This window comes from Sciurus carolinensis, chromosome 7, assembly GCF_902686445.1.
Source record: "Sciurus carolinensis chromosome 7, mSciCar1.2, whole genome shotgun sequence".
Classification (NCBI taxonomy): domain Eukaryota; kingdom Metazoa; phylum Chordata; class Mammalia; order Rodentia; family Sciuridae; genus Sciurus; species Sciurus carolinensis.
In genome coordinates this window covers 17,894,974-17,917,333 of record NC_062219.1, presented here as the reverse complement: position 1 = coordinate 17,917,333, position 22,360 = coordinate 17,894,974, and the positions used below count along the sequence as shown (strand labels likewise).

Below are 22,360 nucleotides of genomic sequence, written 5' to 3'. Positions count from 1 at the left end.
TTTTTGTGAGCTCTTTCTTTTCAGGGTTATTAACTTGGATTAAATCATAATAAACCCCAGCTAGGGCTTTCCTGAGTTTGAAATTTGGCGGATGGGCCAACCCTACAGAGTAGTCTCAGAACAGAGGGTGTGCTGAGATGCAGACAGGTCATGCGGTGTGAACGCTCATTCTAGAACATTAAACTTACCGTGTTAAATGGATTTCTAGATGTTTCTCTGTGGAAGTCTTGGAATAGTCCTCCCCTTCCTTTTCTTGAGCCAAGAAAACTCTGAACCAGAACAATTCAATTTCAATTTGTGGAAAAACTAAACTCAGTGAGCCAAACACAATGTGAAGACAGTTTGGGGAGGTTGGGGGGGGAAGCATTTCAATCCCTGTCGTACATTACAAGAATATCTGAATTTCTGTTTCAACATTCCGAGATACATTTACAAGCTTTGTTTTTGAGGGGTTTCTGCAGCTTAGTGTTACAGTCTGAGAACCCAAAGAGCGAATCTTGCTTTCGTGTCGCAGTTATTGTGTGTTATGGAAAGTATTTGGAAGGCCCCCAGTAAGGCCTCAGGAAGCAGTTACTGCCTCTGGACTTATCATCCTGAAGGCGATTTGTTTTAAAGTTGATAATCTCTGGGGCTACACGAGTGTCCCACATCTGCCCTGAATTGAAAACAGATTCCCACTAAGAGCCTTACATCATCAGTGCTGTGGACTCATGAGTCAGAGAGGAAGTGGGAGACATTTGAACGTATGGCCCCATAGACACGAGCAAGCAGCAACCTTCATGGAGGACCGAGAGGACGGGGTACGTGGGCTGTCGCTTTTCAAGTTTTAAGTCTGTTTTTTTGGAATATTCGGGAGGGAACGGTGGTGAGAAACTGTCCTTCTCTGGGCTTTTCAGGGCTGCCAAGGCATTGATCGAGATTCCAAGAAGCTAGGCAGCCTCCCTGCCAGCATTCTGCTGCCAGGTTTTGCCATTTTTGCGACTTACCATTTATTATATAAGATATATTGATATGATTATGCAGATATTTATTTTCCTCCAAGACGCTAAGAGAGGTTGTTGTAAGCCAAGAAAAGTTTTTACTGTTAGACCCCACAGCTTTTTCTACCCTTTGCTTATCTATGAAAAAATTTTAAATTCATGCTAAGAGTGAGGGCTGTAGCTCTATACTTCATATTACAAGCCTCTGGGGACCAGGACCCTCAGATTAACTATTTAGCATCTAATATTCTACTGAAGGAGTTTTCTTCTCAGTTTGCTGAAAAGTTTGTTGTCTGTCTTCTCCGTTTAAGCACTATTTATGTTATAGAGTTTGGAGTTCTTTGCCTTCTTAATTAAAAAGATGAGCTTTGTTCATGAAAGATGATTAAAGGAAAGAGAAGAATATGGAAGTCACAAGCAAGGAAGGGTCTGTGGACCCAGGAGGTGGATGCCTGGAGCTGAGACCCCCAGTCTGGCTCCGCAGACCCTTCTGGCTCCTGTTCTGGTTCTCGATTGGGCTTGGGTGAATGGAGGCTTCTCGGGTTGCTTCCAGAACTCTGTTTTACTCACCACATCTCTGAGGAGATGAGGATGGTGTGTGGTACACCAACAAATACTTATTGAATGAAAATAGAATGGTGGAAAAGAGTTCTAGAAGAAATGTCAGTTTAGATATATTGAACTAGTGAGCCCCAGATTTGGTGAATGTCCCCTCTGTTCTTGATAAAGAGGGAGCAGAGGTAGAGAAAGGGGAGTGATGGGCAGTTGAGAGAAAAGCCCCAGAGTACCCCTCGGAGCAACTGCATATGGTGCTAGGGTTATGGTTTGAACAAAGTTAAAGTTCTGGAGAAAAAGTCTTGATAGACAATAGCCACGCCCTGCGAGAGTGTTTGGGAGCCCAGGAGAGCTGGGATAGGAGAAAGTGGACCAGACACAAGTGGTTGGTTTTCCCTTCAACTCGGTACAGATGTGCTCATCAAAAACATTCCAGCAGTACAAAGCCTGTTCTGTTCCATGTATTTCCTCTGGTCTCAGAAACAATATGTTGAGGGCAGCCCAGTTGGCAGGTAACATTTTCAGTCCGAACGCCAAAAGACTGCTCCCTCTTGACAGGTTGCCCACAGTTCTTGAAAGAGGAAAGGTTCTTCAGATGCCAAAATTTGACTGGAAACTGTGTCATGGGACTATGCTCTCTTAATTCCAGGGAGATAGAAGCTTTCTTTTAGAAAAGGAAGCAAGCACATTTGGGTTTTTGTGTTGGAGGATGCAAAAAGATGTATTGATCAGTTCAGTCAGAAAGGGGAATTGCCAGGCTCAGAAATATCGTCCCTGTCCTATCTAAGGCAACCTGCAAATGAGCTTTAAAATCTAAAGAAATGGTTCCAGTGCAGACTGACTTCCTTATTGAGTGATGACTGTGTATATACATCTTAATTTAACTAATCTAGTTAATCTACCTAATTAATTCTTCAACCCCAGATGTTTGGGAAGAAAATAAAGGCCATATGGCAGAGACTTCCACAATGATACCTGGATTATACTCAAATACAATTCACATCCAAAGAACCCTTTGCCTCTTTTTAAGCAGCAAAATAAGCAGCTCTTCATTTGGGACTGAATCCTATTCCCCTGTCCTCTCCCTTTACAGCCCCATGTTTGAACACCAGGTATTTGGTAATGTACCACCATGGTACCAATGGGCTGTGCCACCAGGCCAATTTATAGCCTCCTCACTCCTCAGAAGTTTTGTAAGCCAGTGTTTGGAATAGAGAACACATTATCCCTTAGAAACAAGGTTGGACTCCCAGCTCAACTCCTGAATGCAAATTTTCCCTAAAATATAGAAAATGTGCTATGAGCTTCTGGAAAAAGAAAAAAATTATCATTTTGTCCAACAGCATTGGAGAATAAATTTTACTATAAACTGTGATCATGTTTCTGAGAGCATTTTTGATGTCCTTGAGGATTTGTTCTTGCCCTTGTGTGCCAAGCCTTTCTTGGTCTGGACCTTAACCACCTATCCTAGGTGCTTTTTCTCTTCTTGATCCCTCAAATGGTACCTCGGGCTGCAGTCCAAGATAATTATTTGCATTTGGTTTCCACTTGTGGTTTCTTTTGCCTGGAATGTCGTCTTCCCCTTCTAATTCCTGGCAAACACTTGATCAACTAACATTAACGCAGTTAAAATTCCCCATCATGCTCTGATCAAATTCCCACCTCTTGACTCTCTTGGTCATAGACCCTTTTGAGAAAATTTTGCACACACTTCAGAGGCTTCCTCCCTGACCTTCTCAAGGTCCAAGGACACCAATTAAAAATTCCTCCCTCAGAAAAGTTAACCCTCCCACCTTTCCTGCATTTCCATAACACCTTACAAGTACCACTATGCATTAATATTTACCACATTATGATGCAATTTGTTATTTATATGTTGCCCTCTGTCTTATACTCACTCCTTAAAGACAGGGATTTCTTAGGATTTTATTATAATGCCTGATATGTAGTACGTAATCAATAAAAGAGGACATGCATGGATAATCACATGGATATATAAATGCATAGGTAGATGGATGAATGAAGGGATCATTGGATGGATAGTCAGATGGAGGAAGGAACAATCATTGGATCTGAAGACGGATGGTTGGATGGATAGAGTAATGGAGAAAATGTTTATTGGATAAGGATGAAGAACTATACAGAAACTTCTACAAATCTCTGAGCAAGAGCTTTAGATAGTTTCGAGAGCATGAAATTGATGGAATTTGTCCCTTTTGTGAGTGGGAAGGATTGAGTACTGGGAAGAGAACAGAACCTGGAGTTATAACATGGAGTTCTGGCTGTCTACTTCCTAGTTGTGTGGCCTTGGGTAAGTTGTTTACTTTTCTACTTTTTCTTCTCATCTGTAAGATAGGAGTAATACCTGCCTTCAAGGAGTTGTAGTAAGGATTAAATGATAATCCATCTCAAAGTTATAGCCAAGGGTTTAAGCCCTACAAGATAGAAGATAAGTGTTAGGAAAACAGTGAATCTAAATCTGAAATGCCAAACACAGACACAGAACTCTGAAGCCAGAAGGAACCTGGGCCTCTCTCCTAGGTTTGGACTCCCCGCCTTTTGCTATTTGGTCCCCCTTGTTTTGATGCAACATGTCAAAATCCTGGCCTTGCCTTTTATCAGCCACTTCCTATATCACTTGGGTAATCAAAATAAAATAAAACAAAACTTAGAAGAGTGAGAGAAAGTGGACAAGAGTTCAGGGGATTTTTAAGTGGAAGAAAGTAATTGCCCAAAGTAGAATTAAGTAAGCTGCAGTAGAGGAAAAGGGAACAGAGAACATGCAAGAAAGAAGAGCAGGGGATTGAGAGGGTGGTGTGGTGGCAGGGGTGGCAAAGGGAAGAAGAAAGAAGCTGTCCCATGGGAAACTGCACTCCTTTGCATTTGTGACCCAAGAGGTGCCTCATATAAATAATAATAATAATGATATGCCTCATATAAAATATAAATAATAATAACTGGGTAACACTTAGACACTATTTACCCTGTGCCAGGCACCGTTCTAAGCTCCTCACACGAATGAACTCATTTCATCTTCGCAACACTGAGATGGGCACAGGAAATCTATTTTACTGATAAGGAAAGAGTGCACATAGTAAGTAGCAATCCTGGGGTGCGGGGGCCAGTATGGAACCCAGACAGCCTGGCCCCAGAGTCTGCACTCTCAATCAAATGACAGCCATAAGTGGACTCCCCCCAGGAACGCACCTGCCACTAAGGAGGCCCCGGGCATGGACCAGATGGTCGATCCAGCTGCTACTGTCAACAACACAGTAAAGTTCAATTTGGTGGACAGCTCTGTGAATATACTGATCAAAATACCATGTTAACACCTGAAAAGTTAGATAGAATTTCATAGCATGGAGGGATGCTTGGTTCATTAGGTTCAGACCAGCCAGGTGATTGTGCTGAGTGTCCCAGGAAAGGTCCATCTCAGGGCCACTGGTCAAGGTCTCCGTACATACATGAGGCAGAAGTCTCATGATTCCTGCCACCTACCTAGCACTTCAGGGGCAGAAGGGTGCCATCTACATTCTAGACAATGTCCAGAAAAGTTGACAAAAATTCTTGCTGAAAGTTTATATATACTATTATGTTGATACTCCAGTTGTTTTCCAAAAGTAAAAACTACAACAATTGTACTTTCTTTTTGAGACTTTTCCCTTTTCTTTCAGTGTTGGGGATCAAACCTAGGGTCTCCTGCATGCTAGGCAAGCAAACCACCCTGAGCTACATCCCCAGTCCAAGAATCATTTGTTTTTGACTTTGTTTTCGTCAACTTTTTTGCTGCTGTGACTGAAAGACTTAACCAGAACAATTGTACAGGAAAAAAATTTGTTTGGAGGTTCATGATTTCAGAGGTCTAAGTCCATGAACATCAGGCTAAATCCCTTGGGGTGAGGCAGAACATCATGGTGGAAGAGTGTGGCAGAGGGAAGCAGCTAACATGATGATCAGGAAGCAGAGAGAGAGAGAGACTCCACTCACCAGATACAAAATCTATACCCTGAAGACACATCTCCAATGACCCTCCTCCTCCAGCCACACCCTACCCCACCACTCAGTTAATCTCAATCAGGATTTATTCACTGATTGGTTTAAGGCTCTCATAACCCAATCATTTCTCCTCTGAACCTTCTTGAATTATATCAAACATGAACTTTTGGGGAACACCTCACATCCAATCCATAAGAGACTTTTACTGAAAAGCAACAATATAGTCTTTGAGCACTCTGTTTGTTTTCTAGGCTAGGTTTGACAGATTCATTTCTGAAATAATTGCATTATTCTTAGGCTTAACCCCTAGGTTCTGCCTTTGCCTAAAATAGTTTGAGCAATTAAGATTCCATTTTCTCATATCAGAAATATGCACTTTTTCAAATAGTTAACATACTCAACCAATTTAACAAACTCTGTTCCAAGAACATGTTAGGCTGGCAGAAATAATGTAGGTCTTCCCTTTTTCTTTTTGAATTATTGTAAGCATTTCAATAATAAATGAAGCCACTCTGCAAATGCTTCAGGGTTATTTGATTCTCGGGTGAGCTCGACCTTCCCTATGCTAAGTCATTTACATGTTGCACCAATGTCTTAAGGCATGGCTTAAGTGTGAATACAAGTCTATGAAAGGTCATCAGGAGCTTGACTCTCAAACATCCACCCAATGGCTCACTCTTACTTCTGACTCAGGAGAACAGGAAAAATAGCATTTGATGTCTCAAATCTAAAAATGAGAAGCCACAGGAGCCACAGTGTCCTCCCTGGATGCTGGTAGGAAGGAGGAGGAGCTGGAGGCAGGGAGGACATAGTAGGTGGGTTGCCTGGGTCTTTGTCCCCATTTTTTTCTCATTCCAGCTTGACTGGAGAAGCCATTCATGTAAAATTCAATCCCCTTTGGAGCATTTGTACATATGTTTAGGTGTCCTTCAAATAAAAATTAAATTAAATTTTAATTTGATTTGAATTCTGAATAAAGGACTTTCCATAAAGTGACTCGAAAGAACTATCAAAAAGTAGGGCAAATACAAAGAGGCACTTTCAAGCATGCAGAACAATCGTATCATTTAAAAACAAGTCTGCAAGTTTAATACCTAATATAAATACAAAATCAAATTAGCTGTGCTTTTAGAGGAACACTCTGTTTCTTCTTCTTCTTCTTTTTTTTTTTTTTCATCATCAAACTCCCCCCAATTCCAAGAAAACATAGGACATTAAAGTGAAATCTAGCCTCTCGAACAGAGATCAGTTGTTAACTAGACTCCAGGATGGGCAAATGGATCTTTAAGAAGCTAGGTTTAAGCCAGGTGTCCCCCTGACAGGGCCTTTTCCCCCAATTAGAGCATTAGAGTTATAATTGTAGTTGGGTTCATCCCAACAAAATCATACTTGCATGGAATTCAATTTCAGTTCACCATCTCCTTTTCCCCTTCAGGTATCTATGCTTTCTCCTTCCTCTACTCTGCCAGACTTCCTTGCACTCATTTATTTATTTATTTATTATTGATTCTTTTTACTCATACATAATGGTGAAATTCCCTGTGGTATATTTATATATGCACATAACATGATTTTTTTAAAAAAGAATTCATTCTCCCCTTTCCCACCCTTCTGCTCTGCCTCTTGATCTCCTGCTTCTACATTACCTGCCTTCCCTTTATCTATACGATATCTTATCCTTCTTTCATTTATTTTGCTCTAGCTTCTACATTTGAAAGAAAACATTCAAACTTTGTCTTTCTAAGTCTGGTTTATCTCACTTAGCTTGATGTTTCCCATTTCCATACATTTACCATCAAATGCCATAATTTCATTCTTCTTTATGACTGAGTAGAACTCTACTGTGTATATATACCACATTTTCTCAATCCAGTCATCTATTTACAAACATCTGAACTGATTTCTTAATTTGGCTATTGTGAATTTTGCTTCTATAAACATTGAAGTGGCTGTATTACTATAATATGCTGATTTTAGTTCTTTTAGATAAATATCAAGGAGTGGGATAGCTGAATCATGTGGCGGTTCTATTCCTAATTTTTTGAGGACCCTCCATACTGTTTTTCAGAGTGGTTGTACTAATCTGCAGTTCTACCAACAATGTACAAGTGTTCATTTTCACCCACATAGTGGCCAGGATATATTATTGTTTGTTTTCTTGATAATAGCCATTTTGACTGGAATAAGATAAAATCTTAGTGCAGTATCGGTTTACATTTTTCTGGCTGCTAGAGATGTTGAATTTTTTTTTTTCATGTATTTGTTGGCCAGTTGTGTTTCTTCTTTTGAGAAGTTTTTGTTTAGTTCTTTTGCCCATTTATTAATTGGATTTTTTGTTTTTGTTTTGGTGCCAAGTTATTTGAGTTCTTTGTATATTCTGGATATTAATCCCCTATTGGAGGAGTAGCTGGCAAAGATTTTCTCCCTTTCTCTAGTCTCTCTCTTCATGCTCTTAATTATTTCCTTTGCTGGGCAGAAGCTTTTCTCATTTGATGGTATCCCACTTATTGATTCTTGGTTTTATTTCTTGTGTTTTTGGGGCCTTATTAAGGAAGATGCCTGGCAGAGCTTTCGTGAGAATAGGAAGAGATATAATGAATATAAACTCTTACCAACGTAGTGCCTCTAACCAGCATGTACTGGACACTCTATAATATTCGTTGAGTAAATGCTGGATAATCTGGACTAATAGCAAGACCAACTCAACTTTCTTGTTAGCCCCTGTCAACATAGGTTACCAGGGTTATTATTATGAATAATTCTCAGATTATATGAAAAAAAAATCGCTTCCTAGAAAAGACAGTCCCCTGGGAAATGAAGTCCCAGGTTTCTGTGACTTGTTTCCTAACCTTTTACAAAAGGATAATTAGAGTTATAATTGGGTTGCTTTGAGAATTAAATAAGATCATGTTCATCCATTCAACAATCCATCCTTTCAAAAAAAATGAATCGATAGCCAGGAGTGGTGGCACACGCTTATAATCCAGCTGCTTAGGAGGCTGAGACAAGAGGATCGCAAATTCAAGGTTAGCCTCCGCGACTTAGCAAGACCCTGTCTCAAAATAAAGAGCTGGAGATGTTATGCAATGGTAAGTGCCCCTGGGCTCCATCCCCAGTACTGCAAGCTGACAACAACAACAACAAAATCGGAAAGAATTAAAATAGTTGTGTCGGGGAAGGTGGGGTGGGGTAGAGAATTACATACAGGGGAGAGGAAGGGGAATAACACCTGAGCACTTGCTTGACTTAATGAAAGGGTTGCTTTTTAAGTGTTGATGATAAAGTGTGTGTGTGTGTGTGTGTGTGTGTGTGTGTGTACATATACAGACATACACACAGATAAAGATGTTTGTTCAAGATAGCTGGGGGCGGAGTCGGACCTGGATGTCCCCTCTCCTATCTGCAGTCCAAGCCTCGCCCCGGACCCCATGTTCACTCATCCCTGCTGCCCCATCTGGTCGCAGCCCCAGTTCTAAACCACTCATTTGTCTGCCAGAGAAGACACACCAGGAGGTGCATCCAGAGAGCACCTGGGGCAAGAACGGCACCCCAGGAGGGGACCAGGAGAGGTCCCTCAGCAACTGCTTGCCAGTCTCACCCAGGTTGGCCCCAGCAGGCTGCTTATGTGCTTACAGTGAAGCCAGGGTTTCCTCATCCCGAGACACATCAGCCACTGATTAAACTAGTCAAATACTTTCCCCTTGTGTGACTGAGCGGACTAAACAAAGAGGAGCAGAACCTGAAGAAGAAAAGATGGCTGCCAGTCAGCTCCTTCCTCTTCCTCTCCCCTCCCCAACCTCCCCCTGCAGCTGTGACTGCCTGCCTGACACCACCTGGGCTTTGAAACAGCTGCCACAGACTCCTGCCACCTGCCTTCCTTCCACGGGGCTCAGGCCAGGTGGAGTGTAGGCAGGGTTGCTCTGTGTGTGGTGTGTGTGTGTGGTGTGTGTGGTGTGTGGTGTGTGGTGTGGTGTGTGTGTGTGTGTGTGTGTGTGTGTGGTGTGTGTGTGGTGTGTGTGGTGTGTGTGTGGTGTGTGGTGTGTGTGGTGTGTGTGTGGTGTGTGTGTGGTGTGTGTGGTGTGTGTGTGTGTGTGTGGTGTGTGGTGTGCACGCACATGCATACACGTGAGAGAAGCCTCGTAGTCTGGCATCACATGGAGGGAAGAACAGGAGTGCTGCCCACTTGGTCAGAAGCACGTGTGTCTGCCTGGGTCTCCTGAGCCAGCGAGGGGCTTACCGCATCCTCAGATGGGGCAAGACAAGAAATACTCCGAGCTGTCTGGGGAGAAATTTTATTTACATCTTTAAGATGTGAGGTGAGCAGTAAGTACCAGGAGGGATCAGCAGCCCTCAGATGGCCACCCGTGACCCTCCTGGTGTCTCTTAGCAGCAGCACATCAGCCACTTCAGGCCAAGACTCTAAAGTCATCCTAGTCACCAGTTTAGGAACCTACCAGAAAATGTGTGAGGATAAAAACCACTAGGCAGACTATTTTTTGAAATTTTTTTCCATTTTATAAAAGCAGTACATGCTCTCATATATAAAAATTAAATCTTAAAAGGGACAGTGGTGTAGTTCAGAAGATCTTGCCTACTATGCACAAGGCCCTGAATTTGACCCCAGCACTGGAAAAAAAAAAATCTTAGAAGAACAAAAGGGCCATAATTGTGGAACCCAAAAACATCCATTATTTGTCATATTTCCTTTCTGCCTTTTTTCAAAGTCTTTTCCAGAGCTTTGAAACCTTATTTTATGCATAATTTCATATCCTGATTTTCCACTTAAAATTTTATCAAATGCATGTCCTCATATCATTAAAAACTCTTTGTAAGCATTTTTTTTTTGAAGTCTGTGTAATGTTCCAGCTCATAAAAGCAACATAATTTGCCCAATTATCCTTCTTTGTTGGACTTTTAAATTAGTGCAAAATTTTTTAGGTAAGAAATAATGATATGATGAAATTTTGGCATACAAATCTTTGTCTTCATTTCAGATTATTTCCCCTCAATAAAGTCCAGAAATAAAGCTACTCAGTCCAGTGATATGAACATATTTCAGGCTAAGTAAATCTTTTTTTAGATAGGTTGTTGAAAAGTTTGCTTAATATTTAATATCAGACTTTTCAGATTAAATGAATAAACCAACTAGTGCATATCCTCATCCAGTTTAGAAACTTATTATCTGTATGGTGGAAGTCACTCCGTACATCTCCCCATTTCATCCCACCCCCTCAATTCCAAAGGCAGCCATTATTCTGAATTTTTATTCTGAGGTTTTTTTAAAGCAACAAAACTTCAAGGATATAAAGTCTTTATCTTAGAAAATAAAAGAGAGACTGGGATTGTGGGTCTCTGGTAGATCATTTGCCCAGCATGTATGATGCCTGGATTTGATCCCTACCACTGGAAAGAAGAGAGAGAGAGGGAGAGAGAGAGAGAGAAAGGGAGGGGAGGGGAGGGGAGGAGAGGAGAGGAGAGGAAAAGAAAAGAAAAAGAGAAGAAAAAAGAAAAGGAAAGAAGGAAGGAAGGGAGGGAGGGAGGAAAGAAAGAAAAGGAAAAAGGAGAAAAAAAGAAGGGAGGAAATATGGGAGAACAAGAGAAAGGGAAAGGGGAATCAGGCACAGTTTTTGAGCCATAGAACAAGACAGAGTAAAATGGAAAGACTTGAGTCTTTAGGGGCCTGCCTACACTTAAGTCCAAGCTCTGACACTTGACATCAGAGGCTTAAGGAAAGTTCCCTGGCCATTTCTAGTCCCATTTCTCCCCTTGAAAAGCAAGGATGAAGCTAATTCCATCCACTGCTATGGTTGTGCCATAGGTTAACCAAGAGGAGCACCCAGCACCCTATGTGTTATGGGGCATTACCCTGCCATGTAGCCTCTGGGTGTTTGGGGCCCAAGAAAAGCCATTTTCCAGGATGTCAGCAAGACAACTCTTGACAAGATCTTGCTGGGGACAAATTGATGTCATACTTGCTGTTATTTCAAAAGCAGTGAGAAGCTATATATTTCTCTTTTTCACAGTTTTCCTTGGGTTTCAAAACAAACATCTAAAAGATGTCTGAGTAGTGTCCCATTGGGAGTGCCAGTGGAAGACTGTTTTCCCCCTTTCTGCACTTTTCAGGTGAATCTGAAATGGTCTAAGCAATCAAACCTACAGTTCTGCACTTACTTTTACTATGTCCTAAACAAATGATCCACCAGTTTTCAGTACAAACCAGTTTTCAGTACAAACACGCACATAATTAAGGTGGCCAGATGTCTGGATTATAGGTTTCGTGGTCTATGATGAGCAGGTGGCTCAGTTTCTTTCTGAAGTCCCATAATCTCAGGTTGCTCATGTATGCTAGAGGTTGAAGGGATTATATTTGTAAGGGTTGAAGTTTGACTATGGAAGTAACTCCAGTGATAATCTAGTTGATGCTTATTAACTTTTGTGAATCAGGAATATCTCTAAAACTATGTCTTTCCCAAAGAATATTCTTTCTCTAAAATGTATGCACATGTCTATCTACACAAAATGTTTCCAAGCATCAAAGGATTTGAGACCTTCTTGAAGCCAATTCATGGACCCTTCAATAAGAATCCAGTATTGACAGACAAGGCAGCTGTAGCAGAAAACCACAACCTGGGGCTCAGGAGATAACTCAATTTGTAGAGTGCCTGCCTTGCAAGCACAAGGCTCTGGGTTCAATCCCCAGCACCTCAAAAAAAAAAAAAAAACAAAACCCACAACCTGGGTGATTTAAACAACAGAAATTTATTTCTCACTGTCCTCAGAAGCTGGAAGTCCAAGATCAAAGGGTCAATAAATAGGGTTGTTCCTTCTGAGGCCACCTTCTCCCCATGTCCTCACATGGTCTTCTCTCTAGGTATGTCAAAGTCTTGGTCTCTTTATTTTTATTTTTATTTATTTATTTGGTGGGGAGTACCAGGGATTGAACCCAGGGGCGTTTAACCACTGAGCCATATCCCCAGCCTCCTTTTATATTTTATTACTTGCCGAGTTGCTTAGGGCCTCAATAAGTTGCTGAGGCAGGATTTGAACCTGAGATCCTCCTGCCTCAGTCTCTGACTCGCTGGGATTACAAGCTTGTGCCACCACACCAGCCCCTGTCTTTTTATAAGGATACCAGTCATATTGGATTAGGACCCACCCTAAAGACTTCATTTTAATCACCTATATAAAGACCCCACTCCACCCACAATCACATACTGAGGTACTGGGGATCAGGACTTCACCATATACATTTGGAAGGGACACAGTTCAGGCCATAATAAATCCCTAAGCAAATTTGGGAGCCATAACCCAGAGAGGTTCAGAGACTTGCCCAGTGTCACACATACTCAGCAGAAGAGGCAGAGCTACAAGCCAGGGGTCCGGTCACCCAGCCTCTGTCCGCCCTGCCTGCTCTCTGCATGCTCTGCTGGACCACAGTGTGCTGCCTGAGAGCCTGCAAAGCCCACAGGCTCAGATTTGAGAGACAGGACCTGAGTGGAGGTCTACTGCCACCCTGGGGTCTCTAATGGCATCGGGATGAGACCAAGAATTGGAATGCACTCCTTTTTCCTCAAGGTGGCTTTGCAGAATCCAAAACAATATGTCCAAGAGTCTTCCTGATGTCTCCCTAGGATGGGAGGGGTGATGGGGGTGCCAACTGATCTAGTGTAATCCTCCCTCTTCCTTCGAGATCCATATGGTGGGATGGGTCAATGCCTCCTGAAACCTTGGAAGATTGAGGATTTTGATAGCAATACTTAGAATCTGGTTACGTGCTACTATCACATGTTCTCCCACCACAGTTCCACCTCTGCTGCTGCCCAGTGACCCATGGTCTCTCCTCTGGGTGTATTTCAGATTTTTTTCAGAATACCTGAGGTTCTTCACACCCCCTGCTACCTCTGCCAGGTCTCCCTTGCAGTACTCCAAAACCTTCACCAGAGATGGAAACTTGCTCTTCTTGAGTTGCCTTAATTCCATATTAACTCTCTATCAACACTCTCTTTGGATGTCTGTATTTAAGATTACTTAATCTTGGATCAGTTTTCCAAACAGAATGGTACTGCATTTTCTGTTTTGTGTGCATGCATGCATGTAATTAGTGTGTGTGTGTGTGTGTGTGTGTGTGTGTGTGTGCGCATGCACCTGTGTGGTCGTCTTCTGTTGTTTGCAACACCTCCCAGTTGGGAATCATTTGTAAATTCAGTTAATGAGCATTTAACACATTCCCTTTGATGAAGCTGTTAAATCTGAGCTTCACACTGGCTCCCACTAGACATCTCCCCCTCCCAAGCCCTTTGTGTTTACCTATTCTTAAATGCTTAGCGATGGTTTCTTATTTGTTGGCACAATATGGAACTAACCTTAGCCCTCTCTGAAAATAGTTGGGTTTGAGTTTTGTAAGAAAATGCTTAAATCTGTATTCCAAGCAACTCCTCTTTACTGGCCAGCTTTCATTTTCACCAAACAAAATAAACAGCAGACAGAACAAACATTTCATAATCACCCTAACTGGTCCTGCCTGGGGCAGCAGCACATAATCTATAGCTATTGGCTGTTGTAAGAACAAATATCAGACTCAAAACCTGCTGGCTCCAGTCATGAGAGAGATTTCCTGGATTTAATTATAACTTGATTTTCAAAAAGGGAGTGTATGTCACGTATGCTTTTCAATCAGTTGGAGAAATTCAGAGTAAGTGAGAGAGTGGCCCTGGGGTTCGAATATGAGATGATCCCTTGTTACTGTCTCCTACAGCAGAGGTATCACAGAAATATGCCCCACCCTGTCACAGACACAGAAACGATCTGTTGCCAAAGCTGTGGCGTAAAGCACAAAGATGTCTTTTAAGTCAAACCCTTAAACTTCAATGTAATTTAAAAATATAGAAATAAATGGAGGGAAAGGATTAGACTAGATATGCATCCGTGCATGAAACAGGAAGTGACATCTTGGCTAAAAACAGTTCTCCCTCTGCATTCTATCTTGTCTACCACATATGTGCTTCTTGGTCCCTCATCCTGACTTCAAGAATATTTTAATTCTATAATTTCCTGCTTCTCAGTAAATCCCATGCCAATCCTGGAGCTGATGCAAACATACACAAGAACACTCACTAATATCAGAAAAATAGGTCCTAGTAGCAATTAAATTTTCATTTCCAACCTGGTTCTCAACAGTCAGCTCCAGAATCTGTGCTTCTTTTAATGGATTCAGCATGTTGCCCAAATCATTTGCACCAAAGTCTGATTATCACACAAGAAGGGTCAGAGAGATTTTACCTTCTTACCTTTCAGGTTCCTGGAAAGTCAGTTGACTGGAGACTGCCTGATCTCACATGGTGCACAATTTAGGGGTATACCTATACCTTTTTCTTTTTTGCTATGCCAAAAAAAAAAAAAAAAAGAATACAAGGTCAAGTTCAAGGATTGTTTGGGTCAATTCCCAGCCCAAATCACCTGGCGATCCATAACTAGAGAAACATTTTATACTTTGAGTTGACGGGCGGCAAGCCAGAAGAGGGGAGGGTGGGAGCTACTGGCGTTGACTCAGGGCGGGGCAAGGGTGACTCACCTTGGACAAACATGCCACCAGTCCATTCATGAGCAAAGCCCTGATCCTACCCAATCCTACCTGATTTCAGATGCCTCACTCATAGTCTCAAGGGCCTCTACCCTCATTCTGTTGCTATCACTCTCTCCTGTTGATTTGTCATAAAAGGCAATGAAGTAGTAGGACAAAGGGTCCATCCCGCCAGAGTCTATCTCCAGGCCACCATGGTGGATTAGCCTGGAGAGGTCACTACAGAGATCTTCACTGTAGCCAGTGGTGGCCATGGAAAAGTCTTCTTTTTAAGACCAATTAGCTTCAGAAACATAGATGGTTGGTACTGATAAAGCTGTCAGACACGGAGAGCATCTAAAAAGTAGGGGCCTAAAACAGGTGCACTGAGTTTTGTATGTGGGGGGGGGGTCGGCAGGTAGATGGTGCTCATTTAATGTATAATAGACAGTGGTTTCATTTCTATCCTGCCTGTGTTCATGTGCAAGTGTGAACACAATAAAAGCCATGAATTCTGTGAGGAAAGCCTAAATGTTCAGGAAATGGTTACTTTTGTCTGTGAATATAACCAGTACCTTCTAGCTTTTATAGTCTTTGATTCCCAGATATATAGTAAAACTTTTCCTTCTTTCACCCAATTAATAACTGGGAGTTAGCCAGAGGCAGTGGTGCACATCTGTTATCCCAGCTACTGGGGAGCTGAGGCAGAATGGTCACAAGTTCAAGGTCAGCCTGGGCAGCTTGATGAGATACTGTTACAAAATAAAAAATAAAAAGGACTGGGGATGTACTTCAGTGGTAGATGCTCCTGGGTTCAATCCCCAGTACTAGAAAAACACACACACACACACACACACACACACACACATACACAAACAAAAAACCCTGGAGTTAATGAAAAAGTTATAGATTTTGGTATGCTTTATGAAACACATAAAAAAATCTTTTCTCCATGCCTGCCTTATATGCATCATTATTCTATCTGAACCCATTCCAGGCACTTTCCTATGATTCTACTTGTTATATCAGAACCAAATGATCCAGATATGACCTTAATATCACTTTTTTTTTTTATCAGTTACAGGGTGTTTAGGACAACTTTGTGTGATACTGATTCTCCTTATTAATGTTTTTAGAATACTGTTTGACCCATGTTCATGTTCATTGGAACACTCGTATTGAAGAGTGAATGTCATAAAAATACTTGAAACTGCAGTGTGACTTGTTGGGCCTCATATTACTGACCCTCATGGGGAAATCTTCAGAATATCTTAAGTGGTAAGACCTATGGGATCACATCAAGGAGCTAGGTAGCCATGAGGACCAGCCTCCCAAACGCTGGTCATTCAGTGTGCAATTAAGATGATGGCACACTGAGGGGGGCACAATGTATAATTTTCAGTGTGTCTTCAAGTAGCAGGTAAACCTGAAGTTCTGCCACTTAACCATCAAGTAATACTGTTACTTGAACTGCTTCACTCTCTTTTGGAATAAAGTTCAAGATACTTTAAGTCCTGTTTAGCAAAATATAGATTATATCACAAAAGAAAATAAAGTTGAACTGCATTAAGAAATGCCAAGGCTCTTGATGCTGCTCAGAGTCAATGAATTTCTCTTGTAGCATATTTTATCTTGAATTCTCACTAGTTAGAATTATGACCTAACTTGACCAGGATTTTATTCAGACTATTGAGAGTCCTCAAACAAGAATAAGTGCTAAGTACTTAAATTTTCTATTCAATAAACCAAGAAGCTTTAAAAGCAAAAAGATCAATGGTAAACACATGCAATACAATCGAATTTCCACTAAGATGAGTTTTGCAGCTTCTGTGTCCAGTCACATGGGCTGATATTTGTAAATTTGAGAAATTGTCTCTGTCTTCTGTCTTCAGTCTTCTGGATTCCTTCTTTCTGGCCTTTTTGAATGGTATTCTCTGTCCCTGATTTTTAATAATATATTTTGATTTTTAATTGATACATAGTAATTGTACATATCTATGAGGTACAGTATGACATTCCAATACATATAATGCATAATGATCAGATGAGGGTAACTGGCATATCCATCACCTCAAACATTTATCATTTCTCTGTGTTGTGAACACTCAAATTCCCGTTTCCTTTTGTAACTCAGTATTGCCCAACTAGAGCCTTCCCACAAGTCTGTGTGGTCCTATGAGAACGAACGCACCTCCAGCTCTAACAGCTGCCCTGGGACAGGCCTGGCCACTGGAGCCTCACATTCCTATGGCCTCCCTGCTTAAGTAGGGAAAGAGTCAGGCAAACCATATCAGTCACCCAGAGTTGATCTCGAGAACATTGCTGGAACTTTCGAAAAAGAGGAGCTGGCCTTCTATAGTTTCTAAGGTGGTCAATTTAATCGGGGAACTGCTGTTGGCCATCTTCCCACTGTGTAGAAGTCTGCTGAAGATTAAGGAAGCAAGTTAAGAGAGACAGACTCCCAGTGTCATCCCAAGCACTTGGATCCACCAGCAACAATCCAGTTCTGGCAACTAATAAATTCCCCTTGGTTAAGCAAATAGGATAGGGTCACTTGCAACAAGCTGATCACTCTGAGCCAGAAACCTGGGTCTAAGCCACCCATCTCCTGCCTCAAGCTGTGCTTCATCCTCCTTCACCTTGACCCCCTGGGACCATTCCCATCCACAACATTGGAACCCATTAGACACTTTGAGCCTTCAGCATCCAGGGCATCCAAGAGGAGGGTAAAGCAGCGCTTCACCTGCTGCTTTTGGACCCCTTCAGGGTGAGAGTTTGGAGCTGAACGGTGGAGCAGCACAGAGAGACCCCAGGGGAGCTAGCTTAGATGAGGGATGGGGGAGGGGAGCACGGGAAGCCCTCACTACTGAGGGGACAGCTGCACATCCCTGGACTGGTGTGTGATGATGGTGTATGGAGTCAGGGGACATGGTCCACACTGGAACCTGTTATGGTCCTTGGGAAACTCAACACTAACAAAGAAAGCCTAAAAATTTGGTTTGCCTATGGAAAGTCACAGCAATTACAGTCACTTCTGTGAATTGCTTCCCGTTTATGCCTAATTACAGTGCAACACAATAATGATTATGTACTTCATTAAGTATCTGTCAGATTAACTTAACCTCTTAGATTCTATTGGGCGGCATCTAAAAGCAAAATCCATGAGTGCTCTGGCTTCCCAGTTTGTTTTCAATACATACAAATTGACCATTTGCCTATAACTCTAAATGGGGTTTATAATGTCAGTGCATTTCTACTTGAAGAAATGGAGGAACACAGATCGATGAATAAACAGCACGGTCCCTATAACACCCTTCTCTTCAGGGAGGCTGAGGCTCACTGCCATATTTTGGGTAATTAGAACATGGTGAAAACCAGGTGATTAATAATTTGCATACACTTGCTTCCAGAAAAATCAGTTGGAAAGGAATATCAAGAATAGCTTCTAGGGCTGGGGAGATAGCTCAGCTGGTAGAGTGCTTGCCTCGCAAGCACAAGGCCCTGAGTTCGATCCCCAGTACCTCAAAAAAAAAAAAAAGAATTGCTTCTAAATGGTGAGAGGCAGTAAGGCAGTATGGGGTGACAGGAAAAGTACAGGGAATAGAGAAAACCTGACCTACCTTCCCTTGGTCTCTCTGTGCCTCGGTGTCCAGATCTGTGAAATGGGAATCTTCATTCCTCCATCATGGAATTGGTGTGAGGACTAAATGGAATAATGAAGATGTTGTGAAATAAATATGAACTTTTCCATCTCTAGAAAATGTGGTATTAAGCTCGAATGCAGTCTATGAGAGAGGGAAGTCACTTTTATTCCCTCTGTCTGAGCGTGGTGCCAGGAGGATTGTGATTCACTCTTATGAGCTCCAAACTCCCACTAACTAGTCCAAACCATAGGAAGTTACTTTTATGGCTAAAAAGAAAGAAAGAAAGTAGAAAAGAAAAAGAAATGCCCGGGCTGAGTTCAGTGGCACATACCTGAGAATCCCAGCTACTCAGGCGGCTGAAGCTGGACAATCACAAGTTCTATGCCGGTGTGAGCAGCTTAGTGAGACCCTGTCTCAAAATTTTAACAGTTTTAAAAAATTTAAAAGGATAGGGATGTAGCTCAGAGGTAGAATATTCCTGGGTTCAATCCCTAGTACTGAAAGAAAGAGAGAAAACTCAACATAGACACTTCCATGTGATTCAACCTAACACAAATCATTGAAATGACTTCCTGTAGTCTGCCCAATCTCAGTCCCTCCAAATTGGGAGAACCATTCACCTGGTCTGGTGAGATGGACTCAGCTTTCTCCAAGAATACTAAGTAAAGAGAAAAACTGACGAGAGATGAAGAGAGAGGCAAATAGTAACTGATCCATGGAGTATTAAAGTGTTCTCTTTTTAAAAATTTTTTTATTATTATTTTTATTTAGCTTTTAATTTTTTACAGACTGCATTTTAATTCATTGTACACAAATGGGTTACATAATTTCATTTCTATGGTTGAACACGATGTAGATTCATACCATTCATGTAATCATACATGTACATAGGGTAATGATGTCTGTCTCATTCCACCATTTTTCATACCCCCTTCCTCTCATTTCCTTATACATATTCTAAAGTTCCCCCATTATTCTCTCATATCCCACCTCCCACCCCCATTATATATCATTCTCCACTTATCAGGGAAAACATTTGGCCTTTGGTTTTTTGGGATTGGCTTATTTCACTTAACATGATATTCTCCAATTCCATCCATTTATTTCTTGTGCTTTGGAATCTTATTGAGGAAGTCTGATCCTAAGCCAACATGATGAAGATTCGGGGCTGAAGTGTTCTTTAAAATCAAATGAAAGCCAAAATTAGGGAAAAGAACTACAACATAACACACAAGGTATATATTATAATGTTATTCTTCTTGTCACCAGTTACGCAGGGGAGGTTTTTAGAGAGAAGGTTAAAGGAAAGAACTGAAAAATCCAGACTTGGAAAAGAAGAAAAGTTTAGAGCCAGTAAAAACAGATATTAGTATTTTTAAAATTTAGTTAAATCCCTCCTGAAAAAGAGCAGTTAGCATCTTTAATACTGGTAACAAAAATCAGGCAAAAGAAGGAAAAAAACTACTGGGTAAAGAACAGGAAGGAACTAACTTTGTGAAATGAACTTAATAAAGTGTCTTCCAGCGTTGCTTGAGAGTAGAGGGGGACAGAGGTGTCTCCTGGGTGGGTCTTTCCATAGACCTGTGCCGCGGGAAGTCAGTTCAGTCTTATTACCTAGCTCAGGGAGCTGTATAGCCAAACCATCCAATTGGAATGATTAGCCAATTCATTATTTTAAAAGATTTTAAACCACTGTCCGCACTGAGCGCTGGGCTTGCCTGCCAACTCCCCATGAGCAGAGTGACACAGCTGCCTAGGGGTCCCATCGACCCCAGGGTCCCACCCGTTTTACCCTGAGACATGTACTAATGGAAATTTCCATAGAAATGGGATTTTGGTGGGGATGTGGATATTAATACAGATATTAGCAACCATCAGCCTTTAGGCACTTCCAATGCTTCTAGAAATGTGCTGGCCTGTGGAGCTTTAGAACACAAAAAATAGCTTTTGGAAGGCTCTGCCCCTGAGAGGTCTGTGAAGGGTACATCGCTCAAACATTGAGTCTCTTGGGAACTCGGTCACTCAAGCCAGAGCCGAGCCTTGGCGGATCCACTCTCTCCCTACGTGAGCATCAGGGCATGGCAGCAAAGCAAATGATAAGCAGATTCCACTGATCACGGCTTCTACCCCGTAGAAGGGGTAAAAGTCTATCTGGCCAGGGGCGGTGGTGCATGCCTTTAATCCCAGTGGCTCAGGAGGATCGCAAGTCCAAAGCCAGCCCCAGCAAAAGCAAGGTGCTAAGCAATTCAGTGAGACCCTGTCTCTAAATAAAATACAAAATAGGGCTGGGGATGTGGCAAGGTGATTGAGTGCCCCTGAGTTCAATTCCCAGTACCACCCCCACCCAAAAAAGTCTATCTGAATCAGCAGCAGCCTCGAGAAGTGGATTTGATCTACCACAATCTATAGTAATCCAGAAGAGCTCACTCAACTCAGATATGGTTCACTACGAAGTGACCATGGAGCAACCTACAAACGCCAGGTGGTCCAAACCAAAGTCTGTGGTGCTTGGAATCGCCCTCCAGATGTTCTCAGAACCACAGCACTTCTGGACTAGTGCTGGGCACAGATACTGCCCTTTTCTCTTTAGCTTGGCTCCTGACATGCAGCAGGAAATCAGCAGCCAATGAACATCCCTGATCGGTTTGCAAATTCTGCCTGTTAGAGGAGGTATCCCTGAACTGAGTGTTTTCTTCCCTTCAGAATGGAAGTGGAGGGACTGAGCCCCAGAAGTCTCACAGAAGGCAGCAGGTCAGTACCCACTTGCTTGGCCCCAATACAGACACCACTGGGAGCATGCACCTTGGAGAAACTTCATCTATGCTAGTGATGCCAAGATGTATGCTTTCTTTTTTTAGTACTGGGGATTGAACTCAGGGACACTCAGCCATTGAGCCACATCCCCAGCCCTATTTTGTATTTTATTTAGAGAATTGCTTAGCACCTCACTTTTGTTGAAGCTGGCCTTGAACTTGTGATCCTTCTGCCTCAACCTCCTGAGTGCTGGGATTACAGGCATGTGCCACCATGCCTGGTAAGATGTACCTTTTCTATATACAGTTTTTTTTTCTTTTCTTTTCTTTTTTTTTTTTTTTTTGCGGTGCTGGGGATCGAACCCAGGGCCTTAGTGCTTTTAAAGCAAGCACTCTACCAACTGAGCTATCTCCCCAGCCCTAGATGTACCTTTTCTAAAAGCTGATTGTCAGTATCCTATAGCTTGACCACAAGGTACAGTGAGTTAAGATCCTGGGACAAGCCATCAGCTACAGCCTTCCCACAAGTCACAAATGCTGCACCCCCGATTCTCTCCCTGTGATGCTGGAACAGAGTTCTCATCTTACAGCAACCATGTCAACTGTCCTTGAGGGAGGAAAAGTGAAGGTTCTAGTCCCTTATTGGAACTTAGGCCATTTTTGTTATTCTTATACACTCTGCAAGCATTAACATTCATCAGGGAGCAAGAGAAACCTGAGAAATAATCATTGGCCTAATTCGGATGGCTGAATCGATTCATGGAAAAGCCTGGGAATTGCAATTGGGCCTTTGGCACAGTTCTAGAGAAGCAAAGGGGGAATCCAGTCCATGAAAAAGCAGAATGTGGGTCTACATCTGCCACACCTGCGCTG

At 42.1% G+C, this 22,360-nt stretch overlaps 1 long non-coding RNA gene across 2 annotated transcripts in view; it reads right to left on the bottom strand.

The window, feature by feature from the left end:
• LOC124988264 (uncharacterized) overlaps window positions 1-19,437 on the bottom strand; it is a 41,769-nt gene extending 22,332 nt beyond the window's left edge. For both annotated transcript variants that reach the window (XR_007109400.1, XR_007109401.1), the window contains exons 1-3: window positions 19,066-19,437; window positions 18,711-18,793; window positions 14,819-14,910 (exon numbers count right to left, since the gene is read on the bottom strand). This is a non-coding gene — a long non-coding RNA (uncharacterized LOC124988264). The remainder of the gene's footprint in view (window positions 1-14,818; window positions 14,911-18,710; window positions 18,794-19,065) is intronic.
• Between the last annotated feature and the right edge of the window lie 2,923 nt (window positions 19,438-22,360).